Raw genomic sequence first — 22,837 nt, 5'->3', positions numbered from 1 at the left:
AGTCCATGGGGCCATCACACACATTTTGTTGTGTTACAGCATGAATACAAAATGGAGGAAATGTAGATTTGTCACTGGCCTACACACAATAAGTCATCATGTTAAAGCGGAATTATGTTTTTTATTTTTTTTACAAATGAATTAAAAATGTCTAACCAAAATGTCTTGAGTCAATAAATATTCAACCCCTTTGTTATGGTAAGCATAACTACGTTCAGGAGTAAAATAATTCTGAAGAAGTCACAGCTGTTTGGACTCACTCTGTGTGCAATAAGAGTGTTTAGCACAATTGTTTAATGACTGCCTCATCTTTATACACCACACATATAATTATCTGTAAGGTCCCTCAGTCAAGCAGTGAATTTCAAACACAGATTCAACCACCAAGACCAGGGAGGTTTTCCCTTGCCTTGCATAGAAGGGCACACAAAAAAGAAGACATTGAATATCCCTTTGAGCACCACAAAATTTGGATTAAGTCAATGGGTATGAATACCTCCTGAAGGCACTGTAGCTTCCTTATCGAAACAGTTCCATGACTAGACAGTATACAGTCCTGTTGATTGGTAACCATAACTCATATCTTGGAAAATAAACTATGTTGTGTGGATGGGCCAGTGCAGTGCAGAGAGTGAGGTGTGTCACAGTACAAAGGTCATAAAGGGTTTCCCATGGAATGGCTATTCTGTGTCTGTGGTGAGGCCATCACAGGTGCATGCTCAAAAACGATACATTGTTGTCACCTTGTGGAGAAATTTTGTACATGCAAGCCTAGTTTCTGCAAGTCAAGGCACACTTCTTCTTGTAAGCAACACATTGAACGCAATGGAGGACAATAATTGTCCAAAGTAAACAAAAATAATTTACTCATGAGGGTTTACATTAGCCTGGGTGCCAGTCTGTTTCTGCTCTCCTGCCAACTCAAATAAAATAAAATTGTATTTGTCACATGAAATGCTTACTTGGGGGCCCTTTTCAACAATGCAGAGAACAATAATGGAAAAATAATAAAACCTAATAATAAATACACAATGAGTAATGATTGGATGCCAAGCAGATGCCATACCAAGCGGTGATGCACCCAGCCAAAATATTCTCAATGGTGCAGCTATCTGAGGGCACATGCCAAATCTTTTCAGCCTCTTGAGGGGAAATATGCCATGTCATGCCCTCTTCTATGTTGGTGTGTGTGGACCATGATAGATCCTAAGTGATGTAGACACCAAGGAACCTGAAGCTCTCGACAAGCTCCACTATAGCCCCATCGATGTGAATGGAGACATTCTCGGCCTTCCGTTTCCTGTAATTCACGATCGGCTGCTAACCTTGTTGTCGTTGCGGGAAAGGTTTTTGTCCTGGCACCACACTGCCTACCACCGCTGTGCTGTCAACAAACTTAATGATGGTGTTGGAGTCGTGCGCTGCCATGCAGTCGTGGGTCAACAGGGAGTACAGGGGGCACGCACCCCTGAGAGGCCCCATGTTTAGGGTCAGCGTGGCGGATGTGTTGTTGCCTACCCATACCACTTGAGAGCGGCCCATCATGAAGTCCAGGATCCAGTTGCAGAGGGAGGCATTCAGTCCCAGGGGCCTTAGCTTAGTGATTAGCTTGGAGGGCACTGTGGTGTTGAATACTGAGCTGTAGTCAATTAACATGTTTGGCTTGACAATGACAGCGGAGTAGACAAAAGCACAAACGGACCAGGGACCAGGCTAAGTTGACCGACAACTGAGTTTCATTCCAAACACATCACTTCCAATGCATGTGACTGTCAACTGGTAACCACAAGACCTTCAGCTGCATATCCACAGGGTGGCAGCACCATCAAAGCTACAGATCATATACTCCTCCCAGATCATTCAGATCATTACAATCAGCTCTAGAGCCCTGCCCTAGTGGAACATACTTTCTTGTAAATATTTTCTTATGCACTCTCCATTATGTTTAGTCTTGTATTTCATAAATAAATCATAAACTCTAAACATATATACTAATGCCAATCATATTAGGCTAATATATTATAAACGTTGGTAATTGTCTTGTTGGGGTAGAACTACACTGACTGACAGCATTGAGAATGGGTTTATGGCAACACTTGGCACTATGCAAAGTGTTTTCAAATCATCAACCACACCTTGAAGTTAGATTCATTGGTCAATGGACATTTTGTGTGTCATGGGTAAAGATTGGGAAGTTTGCCTATTGAAATGAATCCTAAAGGACGATATTAATCCATGCAATGTGTGTGTAAGAGAATTTAGAAAAAATATTCCTATTGCAAAAATAGCCCACATCATCATCATGTTTTCTCCATTCATTTTTCATATTCCACTCATTCCCCGAGCAGTCGAAAACAGTCTGAAATGCATTTGGAGGTATGAACGCTAAGCTGCCTGAATGCACTGAAAAATATAGTATATTAAATTGCTGGATAAGGCCATCTGAATGCACTAGTTGCATTACAGGGGAGATACAGCCGTTCACATCCCACATTGCAGAAAATGAGCATAGTAGGTTTATCCCGCAAAGTGTTCTGTCTTTGTCGGGTCAATAACGTTGCCTTTTTCCTGCCCGCAGCCTATGCTCAGGTGTCATCCATCCAGTGGTTCTCTCTCACACGTGAATACCCGATTCAGTAGCATCATCGACTTCAAGGTAACGTGCCTCACAATCTTAACGCTATTTGACCTCCGCTGTACCAAATACTCGTCTTCTTACACCCAGCAAAAAGAGATGGTAAGCACACTAGCCTATAGGCTATAGCCTACTGTCGGCATCTATTGGAAATGTTTGGGCGTAAAGTGATGTTTGGCACAGACTTCCCACATATTCTAGGGAAGATACACTCTCACATCAACAAGGGGTACTGTAAGAGATTTGATTGCTCTGGATTCTTGTGCTTGTCTAAATGTGCGTTGAATAGGTGGAAGTATTGTCTGACTTGAACTAGAGTCAGTATCTCTTTTTAACACTTTGAAAAGTTGAAAGCAAGGGATGTGGACCTCCCATTTGACTTGAAAGAGGGTCAGGGCAATGGGAAGCAGGTATTAGGAAGTGCAAATTGCAAACTCGAATCAATACTTAGCTACATGTTTATTACATTGGCACTGATTTTGTTTATTGTAGAAGGCTGAACATATAAAAAATATATTAATTAGCCTATTCATATTTGATTTAAAAGACCTGTACATTGTAGCCTGCTATTATTGCATGTAGCCTATTAATCTGTGCAGTGTGCTCACTGTCAACTAGTCTTCGATCAGATATAAAATACTAGGTATGATGAAAACATTTTAATACGGTATTTTTTTTTAAAATCATGCCTTGCAATGTATTGCTTGTTGGTCACTTTTAGTTGAGTGCTTCTATCAGCAAGAACCAATTACATTGTTTAAAGGAATCAAACATTTTGTTGGTTATGGCCTGGTTGACCATTGACAACAAACCCTGTTCAAACACAACAATATTTCCAAATCCATCTGAATGAGTTATTAAACACCTTAAACAAGAGCCAGAGTGACTTTATACTGTAGATGCTGTCAGCCAGGAGCTGGGAAATCAGGAATTACAAAGCTGCTCTGGGCTACTGAGATGCACACTAAAATGCTTCCTGTCCTTCCAGTCACAGCTAATCCTAAATCCTGTGTCACGAGTCCGACCGAGGGTGTTTCCTTCTTCCCGGGCGGGTGGCGCTCGGCGGTCGTCGTCACCGGCCTATTAGCTGCCACTGATTGTTTTTCCTCCCCCTCCTTGTATGTTTAGTGGTAGCACCTGTGTAGGGTTAATTAGTTTGTCTTTATTAGACAGCCGGCCCGCCTGGTTGTTGTGCGGGATTATTTCTATGTAACCTTCGGCTCTGTTGTAGAGGTACGTGTTTGTGCCTGGTCGTGATTTGTTCCATTGTACATTTTGATTCCCTGTGTTTGGGAACGTAACTTTTGTGAGCACCCTGTGGTGCGTTAGGTGCTATTAAAAGACGCACAGCATTGAACTCTCTGTCTCCTGCATTTGACTCCACACCCACGACACCCTGAGCATTACAGAATCCCGCACCTATCAAATTGAATGGAGTCAGCAGGAGCAGCAGCCAACCCTCTCCCATCGATGGAGGAACGGGTTCTCCACCACACCACCGTCCTCCATCGGATCGGATCCGCGATGGATCAAGTGATGGAGAGAATGGACAGATGGGAGAGGAGTGGTCTCCTCTCTCCACCTTCGGCACCCACGGTTCCGGACTCCCCATCTCCCGACTCAAGCACCCTCCGTCTGACGCTACCGAAGGCTTATGATGGAGCGGCGGCGGGTTGCCAGGGGTTTCTGCTTCAGCTGGAGCTATACCTGGCCACCATCAGACCCACTCCCTCAGGAGCAGAGAGGGTGAGTGTCCTCATCTCCTGCCTCACGGGTCGTGCTCAGGGAGTTGCTAGCGGTGGTTAGAGCTCTGAAGGTGTGGAGACACTGGCTTGAGGGGGCTAAGCACCCCTTTCTCATCTGGACCGACCACCAGAATCTGGAGTATATTCGGGCAGCTAGGAGACTTAACCCACGTCAGGCAAGGTGGGCCATCTTCTTCACCCGGTTCCGGTTTACTTTGTCTTATAGACCGGGCTCCCAGAACGTAAAGGCTGACGCGCTGTCCCGCCTTTACGACACGGAGGATGGGTCCACCGAACCTACTCCCATCCTTCCCGCCTCAAAGCTGGTAGCCCCAGTGGTATGGGAGGTGGACTCGGACATCGAGCGGGCGTTACGGGCTGAACCCGCACCTCCTCAGTGTCCAGCGGGGCGTAGGTACGTGCCGCTTGGTGTTCGGGACAAACTGATTCGGTGGGCTCACGTCCTACCCTCCTCGGGTCACCCTGGGGTGACTAGGACAGTGGGGAGCCTTCAGGGGAGGTATTGGTGGCCTACGTTGGCTAAGGACGTTAAGGGTTATGTCTCCTCCTGTTCAGTGTGCGCTCAGAGTAAGGCTCCTAGGCACCTTCCTAGAGGGAAGCTACAACCCCTCCCCGTTCCACAGCGGCCATGGTCACATCTGTCCATAGATTTCCTGACCGATCTTCCGCAGTCTCAGGGGAACACCACGGTTCTAGTGATTGTGGATCGGTTCTCTAAGTCCTGCCGTCTCCTCCCGTTGCCCGGTATCCCTACAGCCCTACAGACTGCGGAGGCGTTATTCACCCATGTCTTTCGGCACTACGGGGTGCCGGAGGACATCGTTTCTGATCGGGGCCCCCAATTCACGTCTCGGGTATGGAGAGCGTTCATGGAACGCTTGGGGGTCTCCGTCAGCCTGACCTCCGGTTATCACCCCGAGAGTAATGGGCAGGTGGAGAGAGTGAACCAGGAGGTGGGTAGGTTTCTGCGGTCGTATTGCCAGGATCGGCCAGGGGAGTGGGCACGATACATTCCCTGGGCTGAAATGGCTCAGAACTCACTACGCCACTCCTCTACTAACGTGTCCCCTTTTCAGTGTGTGTTGGGGTACCAGCCGGTCCTGGCACCATGGCATCTGAGCCAGACCGAGGCTCCTGCGGTGGAGGAATGGGTACAGCGCTCCAAGGAGACCTGGAGGGCCGTCCAGGACTCTCTACGACAAGCAAGTGGACGGCAGAAGAGGAGTGCTGACCGCCACCGCAGTGAGGCCCCCGTGTTTGTACCGGGGGACAGGGTCTGGCTCTCGACCCGAAACCTACCTCTCCGCTTGCCCTGCCGGAAGCTGGGTCCGCAGTGTGTAGGGCCCTTTAAATTCCTGAGGAGAATAAACGAGGTGTGTTATCGATTACAACTTCCTATTATCGTATTAACCCCTCGTTTCATGTGTCTCTCCTCAGGCCGGTGGTAGCTGGTCCCCTGCAGGACAGTGAGGTACCGGAGGTCCCTCCCCCCCCCTCTGGACATCGAGGGGACCCCGGCGTACACGATCCGGGCCATTCTGGACTCAAGACGCCGGGTGAGGGGCCTGCAGTACCTCGTGGACTGGGAGGGGTACGGTCCGGAGGAGAGGTGCTGGGTACCGGTGGGGGACATCTTGGATCCCTCCATGTTGAGGGATTTCCATCGCCTCCATCCGGATCGCCCTGCACCTCGTCCTACGGGGCGACCTCGAGGCCGGTGTCGGCGCGCTGCAGGAGCCGCGCGTCAGGGGGGGGGGGTACTGTCACGAGTCCGACCGAGGGTGTTTCCTCTTCCCGGGCGGTCGTCGTCACCGGCCTATTAGCTGCCACTGATTGTTTTTCCTCCCCCTCCTTGTATGTTTAGTGGTAGCACCTGTGTAGGGTTAATTAGTTTGTCTTTATTAGACAGCCGGCCCGCCTGGTTGTTGTGCGGGATTATTTCTATGTAACCTTCGGCTCTGTTGTAGAGGTACGTGTTTGTGCCTGGTCGTGATTTGTTCCATTGTACATTTAGATTCCCTGTGTTTGGGAACGTAACTTTTGTGAGCACCCTGTGGTGCGTTAGGTGCTATTAAAAGACGCACAGCATTGAACTCTCTGTCTCCTGCATTTGACTCCACACCCACGACACCCAGAGCATTACATCCTGGCCCTTTAGATGTGACCACCAATTCAGGTTCTTACCAATACATACCACCATTTCATTCCTTGATGAAAAATACAAAGGAAAAAAATTGGGCTAACTATTACCTTGTCGATGCCCATGGGGGAATTCTTACGGAAACACTGCACTTCGTGTAGGGAGAGACACTGACAATCTGAACCAAATTTGAGTAGTTATAGCTTAGAGTACCTGCTAGAAGCTAAGCCGGGTAAAAAAAAAGACAAAGAGTAGACAAGACAGCCAGGTAACAATGTAAAGAATCTGAGAACAAAAGAGAACACCATATGGCAAAGTTTCATACCTAGACCTACTTCACAACAAGCTATGTATTTCAGGCCAATACCACAGGCATGTGTACCAAAATGTATGAAAAAGTTACTTTTCGCCTATCTCCTGGTGACTGCACAGCTGATTTGTTTCTGGGTGCTGAGATGACATTTCTCATTGATATATTATTTGAATAACCCAGTTGTTTTCTTTCCAAAATGCTCAATAGTTCTTACTGAACTGTGTTATGGCTTATCAACAATATGAAATCTGGTTATTCGGAAGAAGGTGAAATGAATGGTGTGCTCTGACTCTCATTGATGGCTCTCTATCAAAGTGGCCAGTCCTGCCTGCCTGTCTGTCTGTAGGCCTAAGGGATAGTTTAACCTCTCAGCTTAGTTTAATGAGATAAGTGACACTAAGTGCTGCTGGACAGGACAGGACAGGAGTTGTCAATATGGTGACACCAAAGAGCCAAGGACAGGCCACAAGTTGTACTCCTCACCTCTGTATCAGAAATCCATCACCCCATAACAGCTTTGGTCGGTTGGGTCATCTCTCCACAGGAGGTGGAATGCATTGTTCTGATAACACTTCACTTATACGTGGGAGATCGTTTTCAAAGGTAAGGAGAGGAGAGTGGAGGAGAGGAAAGGAGAAGGTAGGAAAGGTAAGGAAAGGAGAGCGAAGGAGAGGGTAGGAGAAGAAAGGAGAGGAGAGCGGAGGAGAGGAGTGGGAGGTCAGACAGGAAGGAAGGACTTCCTTCTCCTGCATGGCTAGAGTCCATGTCGTCCATTGCTTGATAATACATAGCATTTATATAGTGCTTTGCTAAAATCCAAAGACGCTTAAAGAACAGGAGTCATCATTGAATGTGACAGACCACTTTTTAGGCGTTTATCCCATGCATTTGAGGACCTTGATGCATTTGTAATCCAATGCATAATGGAATCTAAAATCAGACTGTTTACATGAAAATGGGTTCTATGATGTAATGTGCATTATTTTGATAAATGCCATAGAAACAGACACACGGTGGCACATACGCACTCATTTATTGCAAGTGACTTCATTTTTCTTTTGCTTTCCGAACCATTTAGAAAGTTTGGACAAGCGGTTAAACACGTTTTTGTACTACGTGTTTGGAGTGAGAGGTATGTACTTCCCAATGAAGACTGCAAATATGACTGTTGAAAAACTACAAATATATTTTTTGAAAAAATAAGTCTGCTCAGACTACAGAGTAGCATCAGCTGATGTGTGACTGACATTACAGAGTCCTTCAAGGCTCACCTCATGCAGGAGAGTAGCAGTCTAGATCCAGGAAACTGTATGTCATCAGACTGGCCCTTCTGAATACTAGGAATCTCCATAGCGGTGCCTTATTAGGATTTATACCTGTGTAATTAAGGTGTAATAGCGTATGTCATAACTCTAATAGAGGAGTAAATACAAACACTTATGGATTACTTACTTTTGATAAAGACGTAATATGTAACTACCTATCTGCACATAACAGGTTCAAGGTAAGTTACGATAGAAGTGCTGCCCGAAAGTTGTGATGGTAATTAGTTTATAGTCGTAGCCTCTACTCAGCTCCACAAGATCCATTGGCCAGAGTCAAGGCGAAGCTGCTATGGAAAAGAAATGCCCCCCCCCCCCCCAATAGCAGGAAAACAACACCCTTAACTATGAAAATGAAAGCAGTGACAGCTTGCAAAGCAGCTTGTTCACGCCCCATTAGTTCACGAACATGGTAACATACTTTATTTATTTTAACAATTAGTCCGTCTTGTTATTCTTTATAGATTTTTCTCATATTCAGTTTATGAACCATTAAGTTCATAGACAAGGACATAGTGAAATTCAATAAACTGATTTGAATGTACATTATCTGGTACATAGATCATGTGTAGGACGTATCTGGTCATGTATAAACACGACTCTATTTACATTTCAGTTTGTTAACAATTCGTCAACCGTCTTGTTATCCTTTATAGCAGTATCTTGTATTTAGTTATAAACCATTCAACTAGGCTACTATAAGGGGACTCTAATCATATAAAAATCATATTAACAACAGACTATAGGTATAAACAGAAACTGTAGGTATAAAAGGGCCTTTGACTGTCAGACAAGTTGGAAGACATCTATATTAAGAACATCCTAGTATTAAACAGTGGGCAAAAGTGATGCTGATGCGTCAATAAATTATTCACTCTGAAAACAAAGAGATGATGCCTCAAAGTGATGTTTCTTCACCTGTTACGGCTTTCTAGTTGTGATGAAGGAGAGTCGGACCAAACTGCAGCGTGTCGATTGCGATCCATGTTTATTAAACAAACGTAAACACGACTAAACACGAACACTACAAAACAATAAACGAAAACCGAAAACAGCCTATACTTGTGCAAACGAACAGCGAGTACACATAGGACAGATAGGACAATCACCCACGACAAACTCAAAGAATATGGCTGCCTAAATATGGTTCCCAATCAGAGACAACGATAAGCACCTGCCTCTAATTGAGAACCACTCCAGACAGCCATAGACCTTGCTAGATAACCCCACTAGCCACAATCCCAAAAACCTACACACCAAAACCCCAAGACAAAACACACCACAATACAAAAACTCCATGCCACACCCTGGCCTGACCCAATACATGAAGAAAAACACAAAATACTTAGACCAGGGCGTGACATCACCCCTCCAAACGTGTGTGTGAAAAGGGCCTCTGGCAATAAAGGAATCTACAGTGTGTAGAGGTCATAGAAATCCTATTAGATTTATTATATTCATGTATTTATATACAGTACCAGTCAAAGGTTTGGACACACCTACTCATTCCAAGGTTTTGCTTTATTTTTACAATTAGTGAAGACATCAAACCATAGTTTGATAACACATAGGGAATCATGTAGTACCCCAAAAAGTGTTTGTGTGTATATATATATTTTTTCTTTATTTTTCTTCATATTTTAGATTCTTCAAAGTAGCCACCCTTTGCCTTGATGACAGCTTTGCACAATCTTGGCATTCTCTCAACTAGCTTCACCTGGAATGCTTTTCCAACAGGAAAACAGGAGTTCTAACATATGCTGAGCACTTGTTGGCTGCTTTAAACTTGTTTAACACTTTTTTGGTTGCTAATGATTCCATGTGTGTTATTTAATAGTTTTTATGTCTTCACCATTATTCTACAATGTAGAAAATACTAAAAAATAAAGAAAACCCCTTGCATGAGTAGGTGTGTCCAAACTTTTAACAGGTACTGTAGATATTTACTGTATTCTAATTCTATAGTTGAGGTCATGTTACACTTTTGCCTTCCGGGAAGGGAGAAAGGGAGGGATGGAGGGAGGGATAGAGAAAGGGAGGGATAGAGAAAGGGGGGGATAGACGGATGGAGAAAGGGAGGGATGGAGAAAGGGAGGGATGGAGAAAGGGAGGGATGGAGAAAGGGAGGGATGGAGGGATAGAGAAAGGGAGGGATGGAGGGATGGAGAAAGGGGGGATAGAGGGATGGAGAAAGGGAGGGATAGAGAAAGGGGGGATAGAGGGATGGAGAAAGGGAGGGATAGAGAAAGGGGGGATAGAGGGATGGAGAAAGGGAGGGATAGAGAAAGGGGGGATAGAGGGATGGAGAAAGGGAGGGATGGAGAAAGGGGGGATAGAGGGATGGAGAAAGGGAGGGATGGAGAAAGGGAGGGAGGGATAGAGGATTGGAGAAAGGGAGGGATAGAGAAAGATAAGAGGGATGAGGAGGAACGCTTGGTACTATCTCATATTCATCTCCCCCCTAGCTTTCTCCCTCCCTCTGTCCTCCACCTCCCATCTCCTTCTCTCTCTCACTCCTTTCTCTGTCTCCCGCCCCCCATCTCTCTCTCTCTGTCTCCCGCCCCCCCATCTCTATCTCCTTCTCTCTCCCACTCCTCTCCCTGTCTCCCTCTCTCACTGTGGCCTCTGGGCATGGGCCCGTCTGCGGTCTCATATGACATGTTGTGCAGTGGGCCAGAGGCCAAATCAGCTCTGATTCCAGGCTAGGTGAAGGACCATACAGACTACTGTCACTGGCAGGCTGCCACTCTTACACAACACAGATTTGACTACTAATGTTGATAGAAAGATGATAATGTTTTGCAATAATATAAATCCAAATTAAGATCCTATGTATTATGTATATCTTCTTGATAGTGTGAAATAAGGTTTGAGGTGGTTTTTTGTTGTTGCTTGTATTGTTAGCTTCCGGGCCCCGGCATCTTGCCTATGGATGAGCCCAGTTGAAAAGGCCTGAAGAGGAGTTTGTACTGCATTACGTGCTTCTAACATATCCTTCAGTTAAACTGTTGGTGTCCACCCCTTTTTCATTTGACTTAATGTATATTCTGTATGTTTCACTGCATAAAACCCTCAGTTGTCTCACATCACAATCTTATACCCCTATGAAATAGTACGTTTATAAACCAGTTGTCCTAAAGACATACTGTATAGGGATGGTTTCCCGGACACAGATTAAGCCTCGTCCTAGACTAAAAAGTGTGCTCAATTGCGAATCGCCATTGTGTGGGGCAGGGTGGTGTTTGTGTGTTACAGGGAAATGGTGCACAACTGTGCGTATGTGTGTTTGGTGAGACATCTGTGCATCGTGGTCGGGGAGGCTACCGGCTACAGTGTTTGGGACTCCATGAAGCAGGGGAAGCGGATGTCAGGGTTAGTGAGACGATGGCCGTGTATGTGTGCTGACTCACACCCTAATCCTTTGCACCATCCTTCTTTCGTCTCTCAGTAACACTTCTGTGAGTTCTGAGTTCTGCTGTCTACTCCTTGACTGGCCAATGAAAACCACTGAAATAGACATGTAGGAATATATTTAGCTAACACACATCCACTATTCACATATATATATTTTTTTTTATTTTACCCCGTTTTCTCCCCAATTTCATGGTATCCAATTGTTTTTAGTAGCTACTATCTTGTCTCACCGCTACAACTCCCGTACGGGCTCGGGAGAGAGGAAGGTTGAAAGTCATGCGTCCTCCGATACACAACCCAACCAAGCCGCACTGCTTAACACAGCGCGCATCCAACCAGGAAGCCAGCCGCACCAATGTGTCTGAGGAAACACCGTGCACCTGGCAACCTTGGTTAGCGCGCACTGCGCCCGGCACGCCACAGGAGTTGCTGGTGCACGATGAGACAAGGACATTCCTACCAGCCAACCACTCCCTAACCCGGGCGACGCAGGGCCAATTGTGCGTCGCCCTATGGACCTCCCGGTCACGGCCGGTTACGACAGAGCCTGGGCGCGAACTATTCACATTTTTAAGCAAGGAACCATGTAGTGTTAACTGTTGTGCCCTTACTACTTATTATAAACGTTATACATTCTATATATTCTTAGAAAAAAAGGGTTCCCGAAAGGGTTCTTCAGCTGTCCCCATAGGAGAACCCTTGTCACAGGTTCTACATGGAACCTCAATAGGGTTCTTACCTGTAACCAAAAAGGGTTTTCCTATGGGGACAGCCAAATAACCCTTTTAGGTTCTAGATAGAAAAAAGGTGCTAAGAGTGTAGTTAAGAAATGCAATATGTTGTACCCACTGTGACTATTAAAACCTACCCTAACCAGAAACCGTGGATGTATGATGGCATTCGTGCAGTGATCCACCGCATTTAACCATGGAAAGAAGTCTGGAAATATGGCTGAATTTAAACAGCGTAGTTATTCCCTCCGCAAGGAAATCAAACAAGCGAAATGCAGGGTCTACAGGAAATCACAGACTACAAAAACAGCCACGTCACGCTTCCAGGCAAACTAAACATCTTCTTTGCCCGCTTTGAGGATAATATAGTGCCACCGGCAGGGCTCGCTAACAAAGACAGCGTCCACCCCTCTCCTTCTCAGTGGCTGACGTGAGGAAAACATTTAAACTTGTTAACCCTTGCAAGGCCGCTGGCCCGGACAGCATCCCTAGCCGCGTACTCAGAGCATGCACAGACCAGCTGGCTGGTGTGTTTACGGACATATTAAATCGTTCCCTATCAGTCTGTTGTCCCCACATGCTTCAAGATGGCTACCATTGACTATCACCCCGTAGCACTAACTTCTGTAATCATGAAGTGCTTTGAGAGGCTAGTCAAGGATCATATCACCGCCACCTTACCGGCCACCCTAGACCCACTTCAGTTTGCATACCGCACCAACAGGTCCACAGATGACGCGTCTCAACCCTGCCCCGTGCAACTGGGTCCTGGACTTTGACGGGCCGCCCCCAGGTGGTGAAGGTAGGAAACGACATCTCCACTTCGCTGACCCTCAACACTGGGCACAAGGGCACAACCGAGAGCATCCTGTCGGGCTGTCTCACAGCCTGGTGCGGCAACTGCACCGCCCTCAACCGGCAAGCTCTCCAGAGGGTGGTGCAGTCTGCACAACACATCACCGGGGGAAAACTACCTGCCCTCCATGACACCTACAGCACCTGATGTCACAGGAAGGCCAAAAATATCATCAAGGATGATAACCACCTGAGCCACTGCCTGATAACCACCTGAGCCACACCGCTATCATCCAGAAGGCGAGGTCAGTACAGGTGCATCAAAGCTGGGACCGAGAGATTGTAAAACAGCTTCTATCGCAAGACCATCAGACTGCTAAACAGCAATCACTAACTCTGAGAGACTGCTGCCTACATTGAGACCCAAATCACTGGACACTTTAATAAATGGATCACTAGTCACTTTAAACAATGCCACTTTAAATAATGGCACTTTAATAATGTTTACATATCTTACATTACTCATGTCACATGTATATATTGTATTTTATACCATCTACTGCATCTTGCCTATGCCACTCGGCCATCGCTCATCCATATGTTTATAGGTACATACTCATTCACCCCTTTAGATTTGTGTGTATTAGGTAGTTGTTGGGGAATTGTTAGATTACTTGTTAGATATTACGGCACTATCGGAACTAGAAGCACATGCATTTCGCTACACTCGCATTAACATCTGCTTACCATGTGTATGCGACCAATAAAATTTGATTTGATGTCGCTTGCACTCACATATAAGGCGTCTTATATACGAGTTCAATATGAGGTGAAACTATGGAGCTTGCATGAACCAGTTCTCCATGACTCAAGTAAATTATGTTAAAGCCCTTTCTGTTTAGCCTCGTACAACCAGCCTGATTTTGCAAGCTTACATAAATGATTCGCTATATGGACTCAATATAGCAAATCATTTATGTAAGCTGGTGATATCAGACTTGCCGATTCTGGAGTGGCGCCTGACACAGCGTTTTCCACCATAACCAAATTATGACATTTCCAAGAGTGTGCAAATCTGTCATCAAGGCAAAGGGTGGCTATTTGAAGAATCTCAAATATATTCTGTTGTTTAACCCTTTTTTTGGTTATTACGTAATTCTATGTGTGTTATGTCATAGTTTTGATGTCTCCACTATTATTATACAATGTAGAAAACATCAAAAATAAAGAAAAACCCTTGAATGAGTAGGTGTTCTAAAACTTTTGAACAGTAGTGTATGCCAGGGCCACCCAAGTGGCGCAGCGGTCTAAGGTACTGCATCACAATGTTGCAGAATCACTAGTTGTGTCACAACCGGCCGTGACCGGTAGTCCCATAGGGCGGCGCACAATTGGCCCAGCATGGTCCGGGTTAGGGGAGAGTTTGGCCGGGAGGGCTTTACAATGACCAGGCGGTTGGAACCAAAAACTTCAAATTTGGACTCATCAGAACAAAGGACATATTTCCACCTGTCTAATGTCCATTGCTCGTGTTTCTTGGACCAAGCAAGTCTCTTATTATTATTGGTGTCCTTTTAGTAGTGGTTTCTTTGCAGCAATTTGACCATGAAGGCCTGATTCATACAGTCTCCTCTGAACAGTTGATGTTGAGATGTGTCTGTTACTTGAACTCTTATTTGGGCTGCAATTTCTGAGGCTGGTAACTCCAATTAACTTATCCTCTGTGGCAGAGGTAACTCTGGGTTTTTCTTTCCTGTGGCGGCCCCATAAGATTCAGTTTCTTCATAGCGCTTGACGGTTTTGGCGAATGCACTTGAAGAAACTTTCAAAGTTCTTTAAATTTTCCGGTATGACTGATCAGGTCTTAAAGTAATGATGGACTGTCATTTCTCTTTGCTTTATTTGAACTGTTCTTGGCATAATATGGACTTGTTCTTTTACCAAATAGAGCTCTCTTCTGTATACCACCTCTACCTTGTCACAACACAACTGATTGGCTGAAACACATTAAGAAGGAAAGAAATTCCACAAATTAACTTTTAACAAGGCAAACCTGTTAACTGAAATGCATTCCAGGTGACTACCTCATGAAGCTGGTTGAGAGAATGCCAAGAGTGTTTAAAGCTGTCATTAAGGCAAAGGGTTGCTACTTTGAAATATATTTTGATTTGTTTAACACTTCTTGGTAACTTCAAAATTCCATATGTGTTATTTCAAAGTTTTGATGTCTTCACTATTATTTTACAATGTAAGAAAAGTACAAATAAAGCAACAAAAAAAAACACTTGAATGAGTACAGTTGAAGTCGGAAGTTTACATACACCTTAGCCAAATACATTTTAAACTCAGTTTTTCACAATTCCTGACATTTAATCCTAGGAAAAATTCCCTGTCTTAGGTTAGTTAGGATCACCACTTTATTTTAAGAATGTGAAATATTAGAATAATAGTAGAGAGAAGGATTTATTTCTTTTATTTCTTTCATCACATTCCCAGTTGTTCAGAAGTTTACATGCACTCAATTAGTATTTGGTAGCATTGCCTTTAAATTGTTTAACTTGGGTCAAACGTTTTGGGTAGCCTTCCACAAGCTTCCCACAATAAATTGGGTTAATTTTGGCCCATTCCTCCTGACAGAGCTGGTGTAACTGAATCAAGTTTGTAGGCCTCCTTGCTCGCACAAGCTTTTTCAGTTCTGCCCACAAATTTTCTATAGGTTTGAGGTCAGGGCTTTGTGATGGCCACTCCAATATCTTGACTTTGTTGTCCTTAAGCCATTTTGCCACAACTTTGGAAGTATGCTTGGGGTCATTGTCCATTTGGAAGACACATTTGCGACCAAGCTTTAACTTCTTGACTGATGTCTTTAGATGTTGCTTCAATATATCCACATAATTTTCCTCCCTCATGATGCCATGAGGGAGCAAAGCACCCCGACAACATGATGCTGCCACCTCCGTGCTTCACGGTTGGGATGGTGTCCTTCGGCTTGCAAGCATCCCCCTTTTTCCTCAAAACGTAATGATGGTCATTATGGCCAAACAGTTCTCCAAGCTGATTGAGTTCCTCGACACCATGTTCTTTGTGCTGCGGAAGAAGAACAGCCAGATCACTTTCCTGCACGTGTATCACCACGCCTCCATGTTCAACATCTGGTGGAGTGTTCTCAACTGGATCCCCTGTGGACAGAGTAGGTCACAACCACTTTTGCCAACATCACTGTTTGAAGAATGTATCCTTCAAAGGACTCAACTGATCCTAGAGCGAATCAGAATGGGGCTGGCTGTGTGCGCGGTTTAGAAACATCGGCTGCGTTTACACAGGCTGCCCAATTCTGATATTTTTTCACTAATTGGTCTTTTGTCTGATCAGCTCTGAAAAATATGTGACTGGTCAAAAGATAAGTTAGTGAAATAAAGATCAGAATTGGGCTGCCTGACTAAACACAGCCTTAGAGGTTAATGTAACGGTTAGATTAAAGCTGAGGTTGATGTTCTTCCTGAGGATAAGTTCTAATGCCTAGTCTTCAATGTTGGAGCCCAACAAGGGTAGTTCATATTCTGCTGATTATGCCACCGGTTGGCATTTATTGGGATTACTCATGTACTGCGCCACAGTCATAAAATCTGATTGAAACCTTATACCTAACTCGGGGCAGCAGGGAGCCTAGTGGTTAGAGCGTTGGGCCAATAACCGAAAGGTTGCTAGATCGAATCCCCGAGCTGACAAGGTAAAAATCTCTTGTTCCTAGGCCATCATTGTAAATAAGAATTTGTTCTTAACTGACTTGCCAGATTAAATAAAAAAAATTAAACCCAAACCTTACATTTTTGTTTTCATTCATTTTTATGCTATATAGCCAAATTTGACTGTGATTATGCCTATGTTCTTCAAGCTAGTTAAATAGCCCAAACAATCCGATCGGAGGGCCTGTTGTCTGGACCTCTGACAGTCTCTATGGGTGTGCCACAGGGTTCAATTCTCGGGCCGACTCTTTTCTGTATACATCAATGATGTTGCTCTTGCTGCTGGTAATTCTCTGATCCACCTCTACGCAGACGACACCATTCTGTATACTTCTGGTCCCTCCTTGGACACGGTGTTAACTAACCTCCAGACGAGCTTCAATGCCATACAACTCTCCTTCCGTGGCCTCCAGCTGCTCTTAAACGCAAGTAAAACTAAATGCATGCTTTTCAATCAATCGCTGCCTGCACCTGCTCGCCCGTCCAGCATCACTACTCTGGACGGCTCTGACTTAGAATACGTGGACAACTACAAATACCTGGGTGTCTGGTTAGACTGTAAACTCTCCTTCCAGATTCACATTAAGCATCTCCAATCCAAAAATAAATCTAGAATCGGCTTCCTATATCGCAACAAAGCATCCTTCACTCATGCTGCCAAACATACCCTCGTAAAACTGACCATCCTACCGATCCTCGACTTCGGTGATGTCATCTATAAAATAGCCTCCAACACTCTACTCAACAAACTGGATGCAGTCTATCACAGTGCCATCCATTTTGTCACCAAAGCCCCATACACTACCCACCATTGCGACCTGTACGCTCTCGTTGGTTGAGGTTGGCTACAGGTTATCTACAAGTCTCTTTGCACCCCAGTATCTCTACCTGCACATTCATCTTCTGCCGATCTACCATTCCAGTGTTTAATTGCTATATTGTAATTACTTCGCCACCATGGCCTATTTATTTCCTTAACTTACCTCATTTGCACTCACTGTATATAGACTTTTTGTTTTCTTTTGTTCTACTGTATTATTGGCTGTATGTTTTGTTATTCCATGTGTAACTCTGTGTTGTTGTATGTGTCGAATTGCTAAGCTTTACCTTGGCCAGGTCGCAGATGCAAATGAGAACTTGTTCAACTAGCCTGCCTGGTTAAATAAAGGTGAAATAAAATAAATTTAAAAAAAATGTCCCTCCCTGCTTCAAGCAATTTGCTAATTCTGGTTTATTCCTTTTCTCACATTTTGTTGCCTTTGTGACAGACCAAACTGAAGGACTTCAATGAAAGGGTTGGTCAAATATCTCCCAAGTCTTCTTTCAAGGTTTCTTTGGGCCAACTCTGAACAGTTTCATCCATGTGTGTATGTACTCCTATTACGGCCTGTCCACAACACCCTCCATGCAGAAATACCTCTGGTAGAAGCGCTACCTGACTCAGGCTCAGCTGGTGAGTACACTGGTCCCTCTAGTTCACTTTTCTGTCTAAACGATAATGATGCCCCTCTTTCAGCATCCACATGGATGTAAAAAAAAAGATATATCCTGTCAGCAAGCAGCATTTAGGCAGGATGCAACAACCCCTTAACTCTCATTAAGGGAGCTACCCTTCTAATCTCTAGTTTAGGAACCCCTCTAGACTAAGAAATGCTTTTTAGTGTCTTCATTAACCAACAACATGGGATGATAAGATCCAAGCATGTTAGAGGAATGATAACTCTTTACTTTCCCTCTGCCTCAGGTCCAGTTTCTACTGTCCATCATACACACCCTGGGTGCAGTCATCGTCCCCTGTGGTTTTCCCATCAGACGCCTGCTCATCCAGGTCTCCTGCATGGCCACCCTCGTCATCCTCTTTGTCAACGTCTACATTCAGGTACAGTAATGACTGGGGCCAACTTCACATGGCCAGTGGATTTAAACAGGGTCATGTTACAAGAAAAATGCTTTATGTTTTGCAACAGAAAGTGTTATTGGAAAAGTCCAGGTAGTCCCTCCCTGTTTGGTGCCTAACAAACACAACCATGGTCTTTGTTACATTAGGGCTTGATTTAAAGGCATTGCTGAATGTTTGTTGGTTTCTCAATGATTCGACGTTGACTGAAGTCCAAATGCTTTGATCCTAGACCTACAGAAAAAGACGGCCCAGCGAAGACGATAAGCTTACTTTTGAGCAGAGCCACATCAAGTCCAGTCATCCAAATGGCCACTCCGCCTCGACCAATGGCACCAGCCTCAAGAAAAGGCAGTAGTCATCAGACCCGGATGGCAAGATCACGACTCCAACCACTACTAGAATCTATTTATGCAGTGACACTACTATATCGCTCCAACTCAGCATTTTTTATAGAATATTTTGTACTTCATTTTTGTATCAAATACTTGTTTTGGTTTCCTTGAAGCTTGACACTGAATTTGTAACAGTACTGTACACAATGCTAATTTCCATTGCACTTCCACGTGTTGAAATATAAGTGTGAAAGCTCCCTCAATTCCTATATTGTCATAGTGTTATCTTGAGCTCAATCAGCAATTTCCACAATACTTTGTATAGGCACCCTGGCACTTTAATCAATTTCATATTTATTCTAAAGTAAATTGAAATTAAACAACTTGATATCCACACCTTATTGGATTTGCAGAACCAATTTTATTTAAGTTTACATAAAAACACTTAACAAAACGGCATGGACAAAATTGCCACCCCCGAGCTAGAACTTGGTTGCATGTGGCACCCCGTTTGAGTGTCAGAAATGATACCCATCAAAAGGGGTGCTGCTGTTTTCAGCTCTCTCCATAGTTTTATTTATTTAACCAGGAAGGGCTCATTGAGATTTGAAATCTATTTTTCAAGCGCATCCTGGCCAAGATAGGCAGCACCAAGTCATTACACAATTACAGACAAACATGAAAAAATACAGGTAATCTAGTAAAAAAAATAAAAAATAAAGAATTCACAAGAGTATAACAAAATCATAAAACAGATCATTAAAAACAATGACAGGTCAGGGAATCAGCTTGAAAATCCTTCAATGGTTTAAACACCAATCAGAACAAGTTCTTCCAGATTAAAAGTATTTCAGGCGTTCCAAGCAGATGGCGCAGAGTACATAAAAGCCCTTCTACCAAATTCATTTCAGACATTTGGAACATCTAGCAGGATAAAGTCCTGCTAATGAAGAGAGTACCCACCACATTTCTGAAAAATAAAAATGCCCAAATAAAATAGTAAACCCAAAATGGCTTTATAAATAAAAGTATACCAGTGACTGAGACTACGATTGACTAGAGAAGGCCAGCCAACCGTTGTATAAAGTGCAGTGGTGTGTAAGGGTTTTGCAGTTTAAAATAAATCTCAACGCTCCATGATAAAGAGTGTAAATTGATCTCAAACACTGAACGGAAGCATTCATATATAAAATATCCCCATAGTCTAGTAAAGGCATAAATGTAGCTGATACTAGCCTCCTTCTGGCTTAAAGAAAACAGGCCTTATTCCTAAAATAAAATCCCAACTTCAGCTTAAATTTTTTTGTAAGTGGTTGAATATGCAATTTAAAAGAGTCAGTCATCAATTAAAATTCCAAGATATAAATGAGGTTACAGTCTCAATCTCATTACCCTGACACGTAGTAATAGGTGAAAGGTTCAGAGGTCTATTTCTTGCTTTAGAAAACACCATTAGTTTAGTCAGTATTGAGGATAAGCCTTAACTGACACGGTATGTTGAACAGTATAAAAAGCAGTTTGCAAGTTCTTGAAAGCTTTTGTGAGAGACGAAGGCACAAGAAATAGCAGTATCATCAGCAAAAAAGTGAAGTTGCGCATTTTGCAAATTTGTCTTAATTATTTATATAAATAGTGAAGTGGGAACCAAGTACAGAGCCCTGGGGCACACCATTAGACCATTTAACAGACATTTTTTATTTATTTATTTATTTATTTTACCTTTATTTAACCAGGTAGGCAAGTTGAGAACAAGTTCTCATTTACAATTGCGACCTGGCCAAGATAAAGCAAAGCAGTTCGACAGATAAAACGACACAGAGTTACACATGGAGTAAAAACAAACATACAGTCAATAATGCAGTATAAACAAGTCTATATACAATGTGAGGTGAGAAGGGAGGTAAAGGCAAAAAAGGCCATGATGGCAAAGTAAATACAATATAGCAAGTAAAATACTGGAATGGTAGTTTTGCAATGGAAGAATGTGCAAAGTAGAAATAAAAAATAATGGGGTGCAAAGGAGCAAAATAAATAAATAAATAAAAATTAAATACAGTTGGGAAAGAGGTAGTTGTTTGGGCTAAATTATAGGTGGGCTATGTACAGGTGCAGTAATCTGTGAGCTGCTCTGACAGTTGGTGCTTAAAGCTAGTGAGGGAGATAAGTGTTTCCAGTTTCAGAGATTTTTGTAGTTCGTTCCAGTCATTGGCAGCAGAGAACTGGAAGGAGAGGCGGCCAAAGAAAGAATTGGTTTTGGGGGTGACTAGAGAGATATACCTGCTGGAGCGTGTGCTACAGGTGGGAGATGCTATGGTGACCAGCGAGCTGAGATAAGGGGGGACTTTACCTAGCAGGGTCTTGTAGATGACATGGAGCCAGTGGGTTTGGCGACGAGTATGAAGCGAGGGCCAGCCAACGAGAGCGTACAGGTCGCAATGGTGGGTAGTATATGGGGCTTTGGTGATAAAACGGATTGCACTGTGATAGACTGCATCCAATTTGTTGAGTAGGGTATTGGAGGCTATTTTGTAAATGACATCGCCAAAGTCGAGGATTGGTAGGATGGTCAGTTTTACAAGGGTATGTTTGGCAGCATGAGTGAAGGATGCTTTGTTGCGAAATAGGAAGCCAATTCTAGATTTAACTTTGGATTGGAGATGTTTGATATGGGTCTGGAAGGAGAGTTTACAGTCTAACCAGACACCTAAGTATTTGTAGTTGTCCACGTATTCTAAGTCAGAGCCGTCCAGAGTAGTGATGTTGGACAGGCGGGTAGGTGCAGGTAGCGATCGGTTGAAGAGCATGCATTTAGTTTTACTTGTATTTAAGAGCAATTGGAGGCCACGGAAGGAGAGTTGTATGGCATTGAAGCTTGCCTGGAGGGTTGTTAACACAGTGTCCAAAGAAGGGCCGGAAGTATACAGAATGGTGTCGTCTGCGTAGAGGTGGATCAGGGACTCACCAGCAGCAAGAGCGACCTCATTGATGTATACATGAGCCCATCAAATTGAGTGCACTGAGTTCTATCAGACAGTTAGCAAACCATGCAACTGCATGCTCTGAAAGACCTACGCGCGACAATCTCTGCCGCAGTATAGCATGATCAGCTGTATCAAAAGCCTTAGAGAGATCAATAAAAAGTGAGACACAGTGCTATTTTTTGTCAAGGGCTTCAGTGATATCATTTCAAAACTTCATGGCTGCTGTAATTGTGCTATGCTTCTTCCTGAAACCCGATTGGTACATTGATAAATTATAGTATATAAAAACTATTAGCTGTTCGCTAACAAGCATTTCAAGTATTTTCGCCAGGGGTAACAGCTTTGAGATTGGCCTATGATTATTTAAAAGAGTTGGATCTCCCACTTTTAAAAGTGGTAGGGCAAATGCTGATTTCCAGATCTTTGGAATGTCATTACATTCCAGGGTTAGATTGAACAAATACGTAAGTGGTTCAGCTATGAAATCAGCTGCCAGTTTTAAAAAGCTGGGATCAAGATCAGGACCTGCAGGCTTTCTCTGATCTAAGGATTTCAGGGCTTTATGTACCTCCTGCACCGAGAACAACAAAAAGCTAAAAGTTTGACCAACTCTCACTGGTTTATGCACACAGGGTTGTACAGAGCCAGAGGATACTGAATTGAGCTGTCACGCCCTGCTCTAAGTATTTTGTGTTTTTCTTCATGTATTGGGTCAGGCCAGGATGTGGCATGGAGTTTTTGTATTGTGGTGTGTTTTGTCTT

At 43.9% G+C, this 22,837-nt stretch overlaps 1 pseudogene; it reads left to right on the top strand.

The window, feature by feature from the left end:
- Positions 1–4,292: 4,292 nt before the first annotated feature.
- Positions 4,293–19,117, top strand: LOC109900167 (elongation of very long chain fatty acids protein 2-like; annotated as a pseudogene).
- Positions 19,118–22,837: the final 3,720 nt, after the last annotated feature.

Source organism: Oncorhynchus kisutch, linkage group LG11 (genome assembly GCF_002021735.2).
Source record: "Oncorhynchus kisutch isolate 150728-3 linkage group LG11, Okis_V2, whole genome shotgun sequence".
In the NCBI taxonomy this organism is placed as follows: Eukaryota; Metazoa; Chordata; class Actinopteri; order Salmoniformes; family Salmonidae; genus Oncorhynchus; species Oncorhynchus kisutch.
This window is presented reverse-complemented; position numbering and strand designations above follow the sequence as displayed.